Consider the following 16,516-nt stretch of genomic DNA (forward strand, 5'->3'; position numbering starts at 1 on the left):
GCATTTGTGCACTTCATGTCTCTGTGTCACATGTTGGTAATCTTGCAATGTTTCAAACTTTTTCATTATTATTATACTTGTTATGTCATCTGTGATCAGTGATCTTTGATGTTACTATGGTAATTGTTTGGGGACATCAGGAACAACCTCCATACAACATGGAGAATTTAATGGGTGAATGTGTGCACTCTGACTGCTCCATCTCTCTCCCTCTTTTCAGGCCTCTCTGTTCCCTGAGACATAACAATATTGAAATTAACTCAGTTAATAACCTTACGATGGCTTCTAACTGTTCAAGTGAGAGGGACAGTTACATCTCTCACTTAAATCAAAAGTTAGAAATGACTAAGCTGAGTGAGGAAGGCACGTTGAAAGCTAGATAGGCTGAAAGATAGGCCTCTTGAACCAACAGTTAGCCAAGTTGTGAATGCAAAGTTCTTGAAGGAAACTAAAAGTGCTACTGAACAAATGACAAACAAGATAGCCTTATTGCTGATGTGGAAAAGGTTTTAGTGGTCTGAAAATCAAACCAGCCACAACATTTCTTTAAACAAAGCCTAAGCCAGAGCAAGGCCATAATGCTTTTAAATTCCATGAAGGCTGAGAGGTGAGGAAACTACAGAAGAAACGTTTGAAGCAGACAGAGGCTGGTTTGTGAGCTTTAAGGGAAGAAGCCATTTCTAGAACGTGAAAGTACCAGGTGAGCAGCACGTGCTGCCATAGAAGCTGCAGCACGTTATCCTGAGATCTGGCTCCGGCAATGACTGGAGGTGGCAACACCAAACAACAGACTTCCAGTGTAGACAAAGCAGCCTTGTACTGGAAGCAGATGCCGTCTACAACTTCCATTGCTAGAGAGGAGAAGTCGATGCCCGACTTCAAAGATTCAAAGGACAGGCTGACTCGTGTGTTAGAGGCTAATGCAGCTGGTGAGTTTAAGTTGAAGCCAATGCTCATAACCATTATGAAAATCCTAGGACTGTCAAGAATTATGCCGCCCTGGCTGGTTTGGCTCAGTGGATAGAGCGTCAGCCGGCTGACTGAAGGGTCCCATGTTCAATTTTGGTTGAGGGCAGATGTATGGGTTGTGGGCTCAGTCCCCAGTAGGAGGCATGCTGGAGGTGGCCAAACAATGGTTCCCTTTCATCATTGCTATTTCAATCTTTCTCTCCCTCTCCCTTCCTCTCTGAAATCAATAAAAATGTTTTTAAAAAAAATAATTATGCTAAATTTCCTCTGTCTATGCTCTATAAATAGAATAGCAAAGCCTAGATGACAGCATATCTGTTTATAACATGACTTACTAAGTATTTTAAGGCCACCATTGAGACATACTGCTCAGAAGAAAATAATTCCTTCCATAATATTACTGTTCATTGACAATGCACCTGGTCACCCAAAAGCTCTGATGGAGATGTATGTGGCTAATGTTGTTTCCACGCCTGCTAACACACATCCATTCTGCAGCCCGTGCATCAAGGAGTAATTTTGACCTTCAGGTCTAATTTTTTTTTCTTATTTTTATTTTTTTATAATCCTCATCCTGTTATGGAGAGAACTCGAGTGAATGACCACTGGAGTCCAGACCAAATTAAAGTTTAGGGAGCCTGACCAGGATACCCTTGGCTGTTACAGGACTAGCTGGAGCAGAGCGCTTTCCTCAGCTGTGTGTGCTCCACCTGGGGATGCCAGTGTCGTCAGCCGAGCCAGGCTCCAGGTGAGAAGGAAGCATGCAGCCCCCGGACCCCGCTCTAGCTCCCACCCCGGCCCCTGTCCAGGCAGAGAAGCAGGTGGAGGCTGCCGAGGCCACCCTGTCCTGTGCAGGGAGTGGAGGGATCCAGATCCCCATGAGCCCTGGTCACCCCCACGTTGCTCGCTGCAGAACCTGCCTCCAGAGCTGCTGGTGGAGATCTTCACCTCGCTCCCTGGCACCCACCTGGCCAGCCTGGCCCAGGCTTACACCAAATTCTGCAGCATCCTGTGCACCGACAGCATCTGGAGAAGGCGCTGCCAGGAGTTTGGCATTTGTGAAAACTTTCAAGACCTGGAGGTGATGGGTATGTCTTGCCGAGAATTCTATACGAAGCTGCTCCACCCATACAGAAACAATTTGGGATTGTGGCAGGTGGATGCTGAGGGCTGTAAGGAAATCCTGAAGGTAGCGGTGGACCGCTTATGCATTATTGGTTGGAGGTTGGTGCCTCCTCCGTTACCGCAATGTGGAGCCTCAATGCAATGGAAGCCCTCATTTAGAATTTGCCTGGAGAGGAAATCAGCCAAGGTGGAGTGCGTGGAAGACTACACTAGGCCCCACAAATGTCACCTGAAGATTCAGAAGGATGGGTTCACCACCAAATGTAACCACTGGATATCCGAGTGGAACCAAAAGCATGTACCACAGTGGGTGAGTGAAGCAGGGGGTTCTCTGACGCTACAGGACACACAGTTGTTAAACTATAGTAATCATGACTACCTGACGAACCAGCGCATCTACCTCCCACCGAGCCACCCTGATGACCTCATCAGGCCAGGCATCTTCCAAGGCACCTATGATGACTACAGCCTAAAGACTGTCCTGCTCAGCTTCCATGGGAAGTTCGCCTGGGCCTCGAAGATCGCGGAGGCCCCATCATTCCTGCCTGGAAGGAGACTTTAGAGATGCACCTCAAGCACTGCATCCAGCTGCCAAATGTGGAGATCCTCCACAACTTCGAAGTGCTCTCCCACATCGTCCAGGAGATTCAGGAGCAGGTGATGCAGGAGCAGCAGGAGGAAGAAGACGGGCCTGAGGACAGCGAGGGCCATGGCTGGCAGAGCCCTGCCCAGCCCAGCGTCAGGGAGTCCAGGGCCGCAGCTTTGGAGGAGCAGCCTGCCCACAGCTTTGTTCTGCCTGCGGGTGTGGACTCAAGAGACCAGAACTACCCCAAACCTACAGGATGTGTTTCTATGGTGTGGACACTGTTCCCTTGTATGACTCCATCCACCCCCAGCGCTTCCCTGGGATCTTCATCCTGTTCGATGAGAACCACTTCGGGTTCCTCTGTGTGGAGCAGACATGCTTCACCCTGTACAGCAGAATGCAGGAGACCTTCAAGAATGTGAGGCACCTTCCCCACAGGCCTTCCTGGAGATGCTCAAGAACACTGAGGCCCTACCCCCGGGAGGAGCAGTATGAATTTCACTTTGACGATTTAACCTGACCAGATTACATCACCCACTTTCTTGTGTTGTTGTTTTTTTCTTCCCCCCTTTTTTTTCCTCCCTCTTTCCTCCTTCACCTCCTCTTTTTTTTTTTTTTTCCTCACCCGAGGATATTTTTCTCATTGCATTTTAGCGAGTGGAAGAGAGAGGAAAACACATAAATATCGACGTGAGAGAAACACATCAATTGGTTGCCTCTGGACCAGGGCCAGGCTGGGTAGGAGCCAGCAAATGAGGTAGAACCAAACCTTAGTCCTTTCAATCTGCAGATCCAGGCTCTATCCACTGAGCCAACCAGCTAGGGCTGAGCATGTCTTTTTAAAGAGAAAAAGAAAAAATCCTAAAATTAGATAGTGGGAATTGTTATATTTTATACAACTCTGAATATAATAAAAACCATTGAATTGTACGTTTTCAAATGGATTTTATAGTATGTGAATTCTATCTCAATAAAGCTGTTATTAAATACAAATGTCTGCTCCAAGTTTCTTTTTAAAAAAATAAATATTTTATTTTTTACAGAGAGGAAGGGAGAGGAATAGAGTTATAAATGTTGATTAACTGCCTCCTGCACCACCCCTGAATGTGCTCACAACCAAGATACGTGCTCTTTGACCGGAATTGACCTGGAACCACTGAGCCAGATCGGTTAGGGCTGCTCCAAGTTTCTTAAGCTTCCTTCTGAGATAACTGGAAGCCACAATGGACTTTTGCGTGCCTGCCTCCCCCCTTCTCTCTCTCTCTCTCATTATTTAATTCCACAGCCTTATTAACTCCTTATCTGTTTGTTTTTCTTAAGATTCCATCTTAGACCCATGTATAGTGCTTTTGCTCCAAAAGGCAGGCGCCCACCTTTACAACTAACTAGCTCTGTGATCTTGAGCAAGTGAGCTAACTTCTTGACCTCAGTTTCTTCCCATTTGAAAATTGGGGATAGTAATTGTACCTCTTCATAGGTTAATTGTGAAGACAAAAATGACTATATTAAGCCTGCTTAGAACAGTACCTAGTATAGTACATGTATAGTAAAATCTGTATTAGTATTTGTGATGATTATATATTAAAAGCCTAAAAGAGTATTTGGCATATAATAAGTGCTCTATAAGTATTAGATATTATTTACTTATTTTTTTATTTTTTTATTTCCTTTTGTTTTGTTTAATCTTTATGGTATTTTATCAAATCAATAACATTGGTTATCAGGTGTCAGTCAAAAATGATTGGAAGTTAGCCCTATCTTATTTTATTTTATTTTAAATAAATCTTTATTGCTCAGATTAAAAAAAAATGATAATTTAAAAAAAAATAAAGTTTGGGGAGCCTTTATTAGCTGGCCAGCGACTGCTCTGCCTTTCTCCACACAGGGAATCCAGAGAGCAGCCCCAACCCTTTGTGCAGGACAGTTTTTAAACACATTCACTACATCCTGTTTTTGCAGAGCAAGCAATTTAAAACAAAGCAGTTTTTTTTAAGTAATGTCCGCATGTCATTTACAGGGTCCTGGCACCTGGTGGAGTAAGAAACTGCATCCTGTTCTCAGGAAAGCTGACAGTGATCTATCTTGTAAGGCTTACTGGCATCCTATTCTCATAGGCTATTTTGTGAGGTGCTGCTAGGATTCAAGGCCACGTCGACTAGGAGGACGCATGCTCAAAAATTCCCACTCTCTAACAATCCTAGGATATTTTTCCTTTGATTTTTAGAGAGAATGGAAGGGAGGGAGAGAGACACAGAGAGAGGAACATTAATTGGTTGCGTCCTGCACACGCTCCAATTGGGCCAGGATTGAGCCTGTGATCAGCAACTGAGGTACATGCCCTTGGCATGACCTTGATTGAGAATCAAACCCACAACCAGTTACAGAATTTGCAAGGCGACCAGAGAATACACAGGAGTACTTGGAGATACAGGAAAAGCCCATTTATTTTCAGATGTTTCTCATGTACTAGTACAGTGACTCAGGGGAGACTGTTTCTCTAAAAATCCTCAGCAAACCAATATGGAGGAAGTTCTCCCTTTATACCCTTTGGTTTCTTTGTCCCCCAAACATGGATGGGACTTCCAGATCTTTCTCAGGCTTTGCAAAAATCCCCGTGTGTTGGGATGGGGGCCGTGAGACCACACCTGAAGGCCTGACCTTGTGGCAGCACTGATAACCCCCTCCAGGGGGTTGTGTATTGTTCATGGTTTATGGCCTCTGTAAAATGTGAGGATCTAGGTAAACCGGTCTTGTAAGGCCAGTTTGTGGAGAAAGGGGCAGTGACTTAGTTATAGGCTATCAAAAATGTACATTAGGTTACTGTACAGATTCAGATTGCTAGTCCCCCAAAATGTCCTATTTTCCCCATCAAACCCTTCAGGCCGTGGGCCAACACTCTATCCACTGAGCTAAACCAGGTAGGGCTGCAGGTCTTATTATTTAAGAAATAATAGGCTTAGCTGCCACAGATAGTTATTCTTCTGATGGGTCTGGGCAAAGTAAATTGACAACCTCTGAAAAGCATTCACTATTCTAAATGCCATTAAGAGCATTCTTGATTCATGGGAAGAGGTTAAAATATCTGCATTAACAGGAGTTTGGAAGAAGTTGATTCCAGCCCTCATGGATGACTTTTAGCGTTTCAAGACTTCAGTGGAGGAAGTAACTGCAGATGTAGTAGAAATAGGAAGAGAATTAGTTACAAGTGGAGCCTGAAGATGTGACTGAATTGCTGCAATCTCATGACAGAGCTTTAATGGATGAGGAGTTATTCTGAAACATAGTAATCTCTCTTTTGTAAAACTGCTGTTTGAAATTCTCTGCTATTTTAGATGGTCCCTTGTTCTGTGAGTCAACTCTGCTTTTCTTAGACAGCCCCTTATTCTGTGAATTAACTCTGCTTATTAGCTTCTGTAAACATACACTTTTTAGCTTACTTGACTAATAGGGAAGATAAACTTAGCTGTCTGACCTTGTAGTTATCTGAATAGAACTGTGTCGTACTGGGAAGTTACAAGTTACCCAGACATTTCAAGGGTATGTTATCATATATGCTAAAAGACAGATAGGCTCAGTTAAGACAAAGGTTGACCTTGTCAGTGAAGATACCGGCCTAGGATGTAGCTACCCACCACAACTGCGTTTAGTTAGTTTAATTTCAAACCATCCTTTGTTGTTACTTTAGGTCTCTGAGTTTGTAAGACTGTCATGCAGGCCTCCCCTAGCTTGTCAAGTCAGCATGTGGCCCCTTTCTTTCACGCATTCCCCTTTTGGTCATAAATCAATCCAAAGGATGTACTGATGACCAACCTTCTGGTTAAATAATGGAGTCCCACGGCGCTAGGAAGGCTCATTCCTAGGATGTCTCAGTGTCAGCATGTCTTGCTGAACCAGTGGACCACTGGGGATGGGGCAAGACCATAACCTTAGATGGCATTTAAGATCAAAATATTATTATTCAAAAATGGGAGCTAAATGGGAGGTGTTAGATCCTATATGTCCTTGTTAAAAAGTATTCTGGGTCATTTCTAATTTTTGAGCCACACGATCCAAGTTTTTTTGCTGTTTGCCAAGTTTTCTGCATCTAGTATAACATTTTCATGCCAGGAACAAAGGTAACAATACCAAACCAATAACATTGATTAGAAACAGAAAATGTCTAATACTAGACAAGGAAAAGTCTGAGGGGAACAAGCATCCCGGCCAACCAAAAAACCCTTTACATGTATTATCATAATTTTTTATTAAGCTAATTATATGTTTTCCTCCTTCATCCACTGTTAGTTCTACCTTATGATATGTTTAGCTATATGAATTAAAACTCTACTATTTCATTATTTATTAAGCTCTAATTTTCTTCTGGCCAGTTAGTTTCCATAGAAATGACTTCATGGGGAGATGTTCAATTTCCCAATACATTGGTTTTTCAGTAACAATATTATCACAGATTTTATGAACATCAAGCAAAGTCATTCTGCCTATAATTTCAGTGTTACACCATATTCTAGTATTATTTAATGTAAACTTGGTGATATTACAGTAAAAGTTGCTTAATATAACAAAGAGTTTAACCCTTCCCAGCAAAAAACAACAAAGAACAACAAAAAACCGCCCCTTTCCCATATACTATATATTGCTATTCATTGGGGTAGGTACAATTGGCCAGGACTGGGTGAATTCAGTGTTGCATATGGATTGGAGGCATAACCATTCACCGTTCCAATTTACACAATCAGACAGTGAGCTGGATTCACATTGTTTATTATTTTTAAATATGGCCCATCTACTTCCCATTGGAAGTATTCTAGTATTATTGAGGATGGTCCCTATGAACTACTGGGCATTTAAGCTTAGGGTTTAACTGGCACCTGGGCTTTTAAAACACAACTTCGTAGATCGCATTTCTGATTCAAAAATTTCTAAATGCCTGGAGAACCATTTGAGTTTCATAAGTGTCTGGCCTGGGCTTCTGCAGCCATTATAGTTGGCCATTGTTTCACAGCCACTTCAGATTCCATTTGCATTAGCATAGACAACAGGCCCAGTTGAGTTAGGGCACAGGCCCGTTCCCATTGTTGGGTTTGTGCATGAGTTTTTGTAGTCTGTCAAGTCTATTCTATCCATGAAATTAAGGCTTTATTGTCTTTCCATGCTGCTTCCCACCCTTTTTCCTTCCTCCTGAAACAGCATTCCCTCTGTATGACCTATTTGAGATAAAATCCTTTTTCTAATGAATGACGTTCTTCATTAGCTGCAAGTTCAGCTTGTCCCAGGACACCAAGGCCAGCCCCTACTCCTCCAAGAATTCCTGTTTTGCTTCTTTTAGGGGCCAATGTTGTTGGATCCACCAGGAATGTTGTTGCCATTGGGTAGCTATGGCTTGGGAGCAGTTAGGGTAGACTGAGTGGACCGAAAATGTTGCATTTCCCATGCTATAGTTTAATGGCTGAAGGTGACCCCCAAATGAGCTAGAGTTTGAGTATTTCATAGGGCTTCCCACAAACGTCCAGGATACAAGGACGGTGGAGTAATTATAAACATATCTACCCACCAGATGATCCCAATAATTTCTGAAATGCGAACCCATTGATTTATTTCTTGTTTCATAGACATCCAGACACAAGAGCATGGCTGGTGAGTCCGAGGACATGACATGCTATGACAGATAGGACAGGCTGCTGCAAGCCTTTGGCCATCATATCCAGGTGTTTTTCTTAGCTGCTCATCACCCATCTCTATAGCCATACAATATCCAACCAGGTTAGATCCATATACAATTCTACCAGTGGAATTATCAGGGAGGTATTCTTGGTGGTATTTGCTTAAAGTGGGTCCTTTATAGTAGATGTAGCCAGGAAGAAAACAACAACAAAGCTTATATTGATAGCAGGAGAAAACCAATGTGTGACTAACAAAGCATTAATTTCACTATCATACCTGATAATCAGAACATCATTGTGCAGTAGGTAGGAAAGATTAGCAGGTATCCAAGTTAAATTTTTCATATTTATTAAGGGAGGTCTAGGGAGGCAGATATTGTTTCCACTAGGAAATCCTAAGGAGGATAATAATAATACGAAAATAATTTTATGTACATTCAATCGATAATAATTAGATGATATAAAAACAATATTCAAGCAATATCAGTTTGTGAGCATACAGGACTTGTTGACATCGTCTTGGGATAGCTGTCTGCCTCCATGGTCAGTGACTTCTCGTCCTCGAAAAGTCTGTGATCTCCGCTGCAGACGGAGATGGTATCAGAGATTGAAATAGATAGCCATTCACGGTCAGGTGCCTTTTTTTAAATGAGAAATGTGAATCCATGAGCTAACTCCTTTAAGTTTAGCTGCACATGGGTTAGTTAGTAATACCTGGTAAGGTCCCTTCCAATGAGGTTGGAGAGAATCTTTTATTTGATGTCTTTTCCAAAACACCAAATCTCCTGGTTGTAAGCCGTGATCATTGAAATCTTCGACTCCCAGAAGCGCACTGTGAAATGAATCTGTTACCAATTTGTTAGTTCCTACTAATGCAGAATGTCTGCTCTTTACTTTTCCTTATATTTGGGAAACAAAAGATTTAAAAGTCAGCAATATTTTAAACATAATCATAAGGATAATTATCCTTAATTTATTTAGTCCCATTGTTATTTTTGTTTATCCTGATTATTTGCCAGTAGTTTTTGAATTCAGTTATTCCTTGAAGTCCTATAAAACTTCATCCAGTTCAGAAACATGACCTGCTTAGAAGCCTGCAAGTTAGAGTAAGTCAGAGTCCTTTTCATGGATTTTTCTAAACATATACTATACCTACAAATGCATCAGAATAAAGCTGTCCATGAATGACAAACATTTTTAAGTGGCATAGTTATAGATTTTATAAAAAACTATAAAAAATGCAACAATTTCTTGGTAAGTAATAATCACTGAAAAATGACATAGAGAATAATATAAAATTTGTATACCTTTAGTTTCAATTATAATTTCAGCATATAAAGAATAATATATAAGATTTTAAAATGAGGCATATGGCTTATTGCAAGCAGTGTACTGAACATTGAAAATAATTCATAAACTCCCAATATGTGAAACGCAAATACCCAGAGTTTCACTGGCAGACGCCCCCTCAGGGAATTATTTTGCGTGGCTTGCCTTGTCCCTGACTGGACACATGCTGCCCCCCTGAAATTTTCCTGTTTGAACTTGGCTCTGTACCTTTACAAGTTTCCTTCTGAAGCAGAGTGCCTTAACAAGGCACATGTCTGTTCCTCGCTTTTGATTGAAGCTCAGGCGCACGGTCTTTCCCAATTGGCTAATTTAAAGGAGGGTTGGCCTTTGCTGTTTCAAGATGGCAGCCCCCAGGGGAGTGGCAAGCCATGTGGCCAACATGGCAGCTGCCAAGTCACACAGCCCAAAATGGAAGATGTCTATACTGTTCTTTGTCAGAAAAGACGGTTTATTCTCACAATAAACAAGAGAAGAGCAAACCAAAATCCCTAAAAGAGTCAAATGAGGCACATGGCTTATTGCAAGCAGTCACCATCTACTCTCAGGGTTCAGCCACCAGATAAACAAATCTCACTAGCTGTTTCTGGTGGCTGAACCCTGAGAGCAAGAAGAGTCCCCAAGATTAAGAATTCTTGGACACAATGGCATTAACTTTGGAGATCAGGGACCAGGACGATAAGATCGTGTGCTTGCCACCTCAAGAAATGGCTCTCAGTGCATCAACCCTTGCACTAGGGTGGCCAAATGCCATTCTGCTCTTCACAGCAGGTGGAAGCAAATCAATCGCCACAGGGTTGCTCCTCTCAGTGTTCCCACAATTATATAATATACCTAGAAACACTTCAGTGAATATGTGCACGACAATAGAGGAATTCCTAATGCCCAAGGTGAACCACAGAGCTGGGTGCCACCAGGGATCAGGCCAAAGGCGGACATGATCATCAGCGTCATAAAGGGGCATTGGCTTTAATGTACCATATGATTAGAAAGCCGCAGCAGAACCCAATGCCTCAAGTGGGCAGGAGATTCAATCTCTGTACTCAACAGCCAGGCCAGGAGTTCAGCCACCAACAGTTGACTTTGACCCAGTCATTGATTTCAAGGAAGCTGCCTCACGACTGTCTACAAAGGGACTAGATACCATCATTCTTAATGCTTTACTTGCTGCCGAAAACCATGAAACTCTAGGGCCTACTGGGAAGGCTTTCATTGCTCAAATTAGACTTATCTCCTCATTCACAGAAATGGCACCTTATCTAACCATGAAGGCGTTAATGAGGGCCTCTCCAAGGCATCCCTGCTTCCAGGCGTGGGCAGCTTCGGTAGAGCTTTTATCGGAGCTGAGGGGCCTTGCCACAGCAGCACGGTGATGCATTATCTCCTTACCTTAAAGCTCTCCGGCTCCGAGGCCATGAAGCACTTACCCTGTTAACTTTCCAAACCTTTGCAAAGTTGCAAACACAGGGAAGAGAGGATTGATGAAACATTTTGTGATTATAAATCAACTAAAGAACCACTCTCAACACTGACTGAGGAGTGGAAGACACAGCATCTCAGCCTCCAATCAAAAAGAGAACACTTAGTTCGGCTGCTGGCCTCAAGTTTGCGTTCAGGGCTACAGATCAGATCAGCGGAGCAACCTCTGATGACAATCAAAGCTTCATGCCCAGAACCTCAAGGCAGCGTTACTTGCTCTTACAGAAGCTCTTAAAAGGAAATAAGCCAGGCAGAATTAAAAAATAAAAATAAAAAAGACAGAATTTTTGGCAGCTGCTGGGACGTTCTAGCAACCCCACCACACACAACTAGGCTTCCCCAGAGCAGGACTTGCCTTTTTTCTTTCAAAAAATGAAACAGAGCAGCAGAAGGTATATTTCCATAGAATGGTGAGCTGAAAAGCTATAACATGTACATTGCCACAAAATGAGGGAGTAAAAACAGCAGAAGGTCTATATTTACAAAATAAAAAGAAGGAAGCCCTTCATCCAGAAGAATAAAACCCAAAGGGAATAGGAAAACAATAAGGAAGGACTGGGGAGAACTTCACTTGTCCCATGTGAGGTTCGACTTTGGGCTCAGGAGTTACTATAGTAACCAGTCCCAGAAAATAGTGACCAATCAGAGGGGATATCAAGGCATCAGGATCCGCAGCCTTTATAAGCCATAGGGAAAAGGAACTCAGTGGGAGCCTTTCCCGCTCCCCACGTGGGAGTCTGTACTTGTTCTTCAATAAGTCTCCACCGTTGCTATACCATCTTCTGTCCGTGGATTCATTCTTCGACTCTGGCTGACAAAGAATCCGGGTTCAAGTCCAAACATTCCGTCTCAGTGGCACTTTGTCACCCTGATGTCTTTGTAACATGGCATCAGTCTACCCCTGGGTCAGAGAAATTAAGATGAGTAAACATAGCTGTATATTAGGCCAACGGTCAGGGCTATGGTGTTAGGTCGAAGCGGCGGGGGGAAGTCCAGAGCCAATGCACGCATCTGCAAGGTAAATGGTGACAGAGATAACCGGCGCCTTCCTAGGTGGAAATTTCACATCCCTCATGCCCTCCGCCCTCCCCACACTAACAGCTGTATAAAAGAAGTACCTACGCCCCCTTTTGGCACGAACTTCCCTGGCCCACCCTCAGACCAGCAAATTTCACCCCAGAGCGCAAGATTAAAACCTCCCCCTTGTAATCGGCTGGACTCTGTTTTGTCTCCTGTGTCACAAATCTCTCATATGAGACCTGGCAAACCCCATTTGTTGGTTTTGCATTTCTTCAACCACCACAGTGCACTTAAGATGACTCAGATTATGAATAGACATCGGTGGGGAGACTTCTACCGAACTGTTAAAGCAATGGTCCATCGTCCTGGAAAAACTAACTTTGTCCTGAGCGGCCTCAGACAGCCTCCCTGTGGACCTTTTGAACAGGAGCAGCTTGATTTCATTCAACTGCCACCAGCATGGGTCTGCAACATGCTGTTGTGTGTTTACCGGATGGGTTGAAGCTTCGCCTGTCACTAGGTTGATGCCCTCAGGTGGCAAAGAAACTGTTAGAGAATATGTTCCGGTGTGGGGTCTGCCTTCCGCAGTCTCCGCATGGATGTCACTGAACAAATCACACCAGACTGAATGAAGTTCTTGCAAACTTCTGGAACTATAGCTATACCTAACACCAGGCAAGGCCTAGAGAACAAATGATAAGGAGATCCTCAAACTTAAAAGTTATAAACTTGTCCAAACTGCTGGACTCTCTCCTGTATGGCTTTTGGTCTTGCTGTTTGTGGTACCCTCTTTGGGAACCACAAACTCACCTACTTGAGACAGTTAGCGGATGACCTATGTCACTAGTGTACACACAGCCTTCTGCTGATCCCTGTCTCACGCGAAGAGGACCAGCTGCTGTAAGCCTTTAATGTCTTACACTCCAGCCTCCATCAACAGGTGAGAAGACTTCGCCGATGCCAAGTCAAAGGATCCTGTTGGTCGCCGTTTAGAGCCTGGTGTCTGGGATTTCTGGAAATGTCATCAGAGGAAGACAGCCCCATTGAAGGGACATTACCAAGGACTCCTGGCCAGCAAGGTACAGAGCCTTGGCTACACATCTCACAGCTACAGTGGCCTCCGCCTGACATGTGATTCTATGCAGATGCTGGGGGACTTGGAAATGGAAGAGGAAGAGAGGTATCTGACAGAGAGGTAGACCCTTTTGCCCAAGATGACAGAACAAGCTGCTCTTTTCTTTCCCTTACTCTGTCACTGGCCTGGGAAGACAGTGGCCTCTCTTTACCTCTACGTCCCATGGTTACAGATCGGATTTGTCCCCTCTCATTCAGAAACCTCTTCAGCTGTACTCAGCGTTGCTGGCATTTAGGATTACTATTTGGGGCTAGAAAACCCTCTTCTGATATGTGTTAAAAGCCTGACTACGCCCTTACTTAAAGGAGTAAGCACAGCAGTGCCTGACAGTGACATGCCTGCTAGGTGATGCCAGCTCAGCACCCTGCTGTGATCTCAGCACCTGACATTGATAAGAATGCCTGAGCGTTCCCCCTCCTACCTTCCCCTTGTTACTCGCATGGGGCCCCACGCTGCTTCGGTCTGTGCAGTTTCCCTCTGATGCGGGGCATGACCCCCAGGAGAGGTCCTTCCTGGCACCTTGTTCCTTGGAAACCCTGACTCTTCGTCAGTGATGCTTTCAGAGAAATATCTTGGTCAAAAGGGAAGTTGTAAAAAATCAATAAAGGAACCCTCTTGAAGGCCTAGATAGAGGGAGCTCACATCCTACCGCTCATCAAAATTACCTGGAACAGGGAGAGATGCACCTTGGCTCTCCAACCAGAAGGCAGTGCCAACCTTTACTACCCCGACAGACAGGAGGAAGGAAGATTTTCTTCTTGCCCAACAACAAGCCCAGCCAATGGAAACACCACAACTCAGCCTATGAGAAGCCATCGTCGCCCTGAGCTCTTACTTTCCTTCAACTTTGACTCTCTTGCCTTCTTTTTATAAACACACACACACACACACACACACAAAAAAAAAAAAAAAAAAAACACCTTTCATTTTGTACAACTCCTTAAAGAATCTCTCCTCTTGCCAGGTGAGATGCTGCCTGATTGATGAATAATTTAATAGAGCCAATTAGAGCTTCATATTTATTCAGCTGAATTTTGTTTTTTTTTTTAACACAAGCAATATTGTGGTGTTTGTTTTTTTAACACAACAAACTGTAAGGAAGTCTGTTGACAGCAAGGTTGTGAAGGTGCTGATGTGCTTTTAGAAGCCTTGTGGAAGCAGTCAGCATGTGAGAGAGAAGGGGGGCGGGAGAAGAGACACCAGGCTTTGTCCTGTCTCAGCTCCTGCCTCCTGAGTCTGGCCTCACCCAGGGGGAGGCTGAGTGACCTTGAGCCATTACCCCTCTGTCCTGTGCCTCATATGCATAAAAAATTATAATGGGGACTCCCACAGGAGGGGTAGTGAAGTTGGCAATAGGCGTTAATACATGTCTGTGCTTAGCACAAGTCTTGACTCAAAGTGCTCAGAAAATGTTAATCATCATTGTCATCAAATGTTAGCTTAAGGGATAGACCGAGTCAGAGGGGGAGTGCTTCCTCATCACCTACACGTTGCTCTGTTTAGCAGTAAAATTCTCCATTTAGAAGTGTTTCCAATGGCACTTCTTCCCTCCAAGTCTCACCAGAGGCTGTGAGACTGAGACCCTGTGAGCCAGAACCATCTCCCGTTCTTTGGTTTGTTTCCACCCGACCCCGGTGACCCGGTGCGTTCTTCACATAAAGGACTTTAGTCCTGGGTACCCGATGGTGAGATCACATGTTGTCTCCCTTCCAAGGCAAGTGACAAACCCACAAAGGCTAGCTCGCTGGGTCACACATTGAACACGCTCAGAAGGCCAGACGCCTCAGGCAGGGCTTGCTGCAGGAGCTCAGCGATGTCCCCAGGCCTGTTTCTCTCGTGTCTCTGCTCTGCCTCCCCTGATGGCCACACACTGGCTGTTAGTGTTATATTGTAAGTCAGCGAGTTAAATATAAGACGCCTTAACAAGGCAAATCAATTAGGAGTCTTTATTACGCCGGGGGGCTTAGAGGAATATGTATCTCAAATTCTGAGCAAAAGCATGGAGGAAGCTTTCCCTTTTTATATTTACTAATGCCTTTGTCTGCTAAATATGGGGGTTCCAGTCCCTTTGCAAGTTTTCAAAGAGCCCTATATATGCTTAATAGATATCTTACAGGAAGGCTGTAACCTTGAGTACAACACAGTTCTATTCAGATAACCAAAACACCTGTCTTGAGAGCATGGGAGTATCAGCCCCTTACATTAGATGGCTAGCCTGCAAGGTCAGACAGCTAAGTTTATCTTCCCTATTATTCAAGCAAGCTTAAAAGCAAAGTTAATTTACAGAATAAGGAACCATCTAAAAATAGCAGAGAATTTCAAACAGCAGTTTTATAAAATAGAGATTACCATGTTTCCTTAGCACCATGTGCTTCTTGTCCTCAGCCGGTCAAATCCGGCCTGCCCTCCCTGGCGCGCACGTCTAGGACCCTGCCTTGCCAGTAGCCTAGCCTCTCTATCCCACCAGGAGAGACCATTTGAGACCAGAACTTGGCTCTAAAGTTTCAAAATCCCCAACCCTAACGCAGCGCATGGAACATGGGAGATGCTTTGAGATTTGTTGAAAAAAATGACCAAATGTGCACAATCCTGCACAGTGATGGCTCACTCCACCCACAGCCCTCTGGGAAGGGGACCTCAAGAGCTGGCTCTTTGGCAGCATGGAGCCCCTGCTTCAGCTCATGCTGCTATGGAAGTTTGCAACGAGAGAAAACCTACTGTGGGTGACTTCCATGTGGGTGGGCTTTGAAAGATCACGAGGCCCCGACCTAGATTGTCCCTTTGACTAACTTGTCTAACTTGTCCTGCAGCGGGGGTGCAGGGCTGTAAATGCATCCTGAGAACATGTAGGCAAAGCACGGAGTCAGAGCCTGTGCGGTGTGTGTACCTGTATTTGTGTGTGAGAGAGAGTGTGTGTGCATCTGAGTGTGTGCACATGTGTGAGTGTAGTTTAACCTGGTTCTATCTCCTCCCCCATCCCATCCCAGTTCTCAGGAACACATTCTGGAATAAAAATTAAAATTAAGGATAACAGGGTTGAACATACCAATTTTTTTCACCCAATATCAGAAACTGATATAGAAATGTAGAAATCTGGCCCAGCTGGTATGGCTCAGTGGTTCAGCATCGGACTATGAACCAGAAGGTCATTGTTCAGTTCCCGGTCAGGGCACATGTCCAGGTTGCAGGCTCAAT

The 16,516-nt window shown here is 44.0% G+C and overlaps 1 pseudogene across 1 annotated transcript; it reads left to right on the plus strand.

The window, feature by feature from the left end:
• The first annotated feature begins 1,730 nt into the window (after positions 1-1,730).
• On the plus strand, positions 1,731-3,175 carry LOC311625720 (F-box only protein 31-like; annotated as a pseudogene). Its single transcript has one exon. The product of its transcript is annotated as an F-box only protein 31-like (transcript).
• Positions 3,176-16,516: the final 13,341 nt, after the last annotated feature.

This window comes from Pipistrellus hanaki (genome assembly GCF_964339955.1).
Source record: "Pipistrellus hanaki genome assembly, chromosome: 7".
Classification (NCBI taxonomy): Eukaryota; Metazoa; Chordata; class Mammalia; order Chiroptera; family Vespertilionidae; genus Pipistrellus; species Pipistrellus hanaki.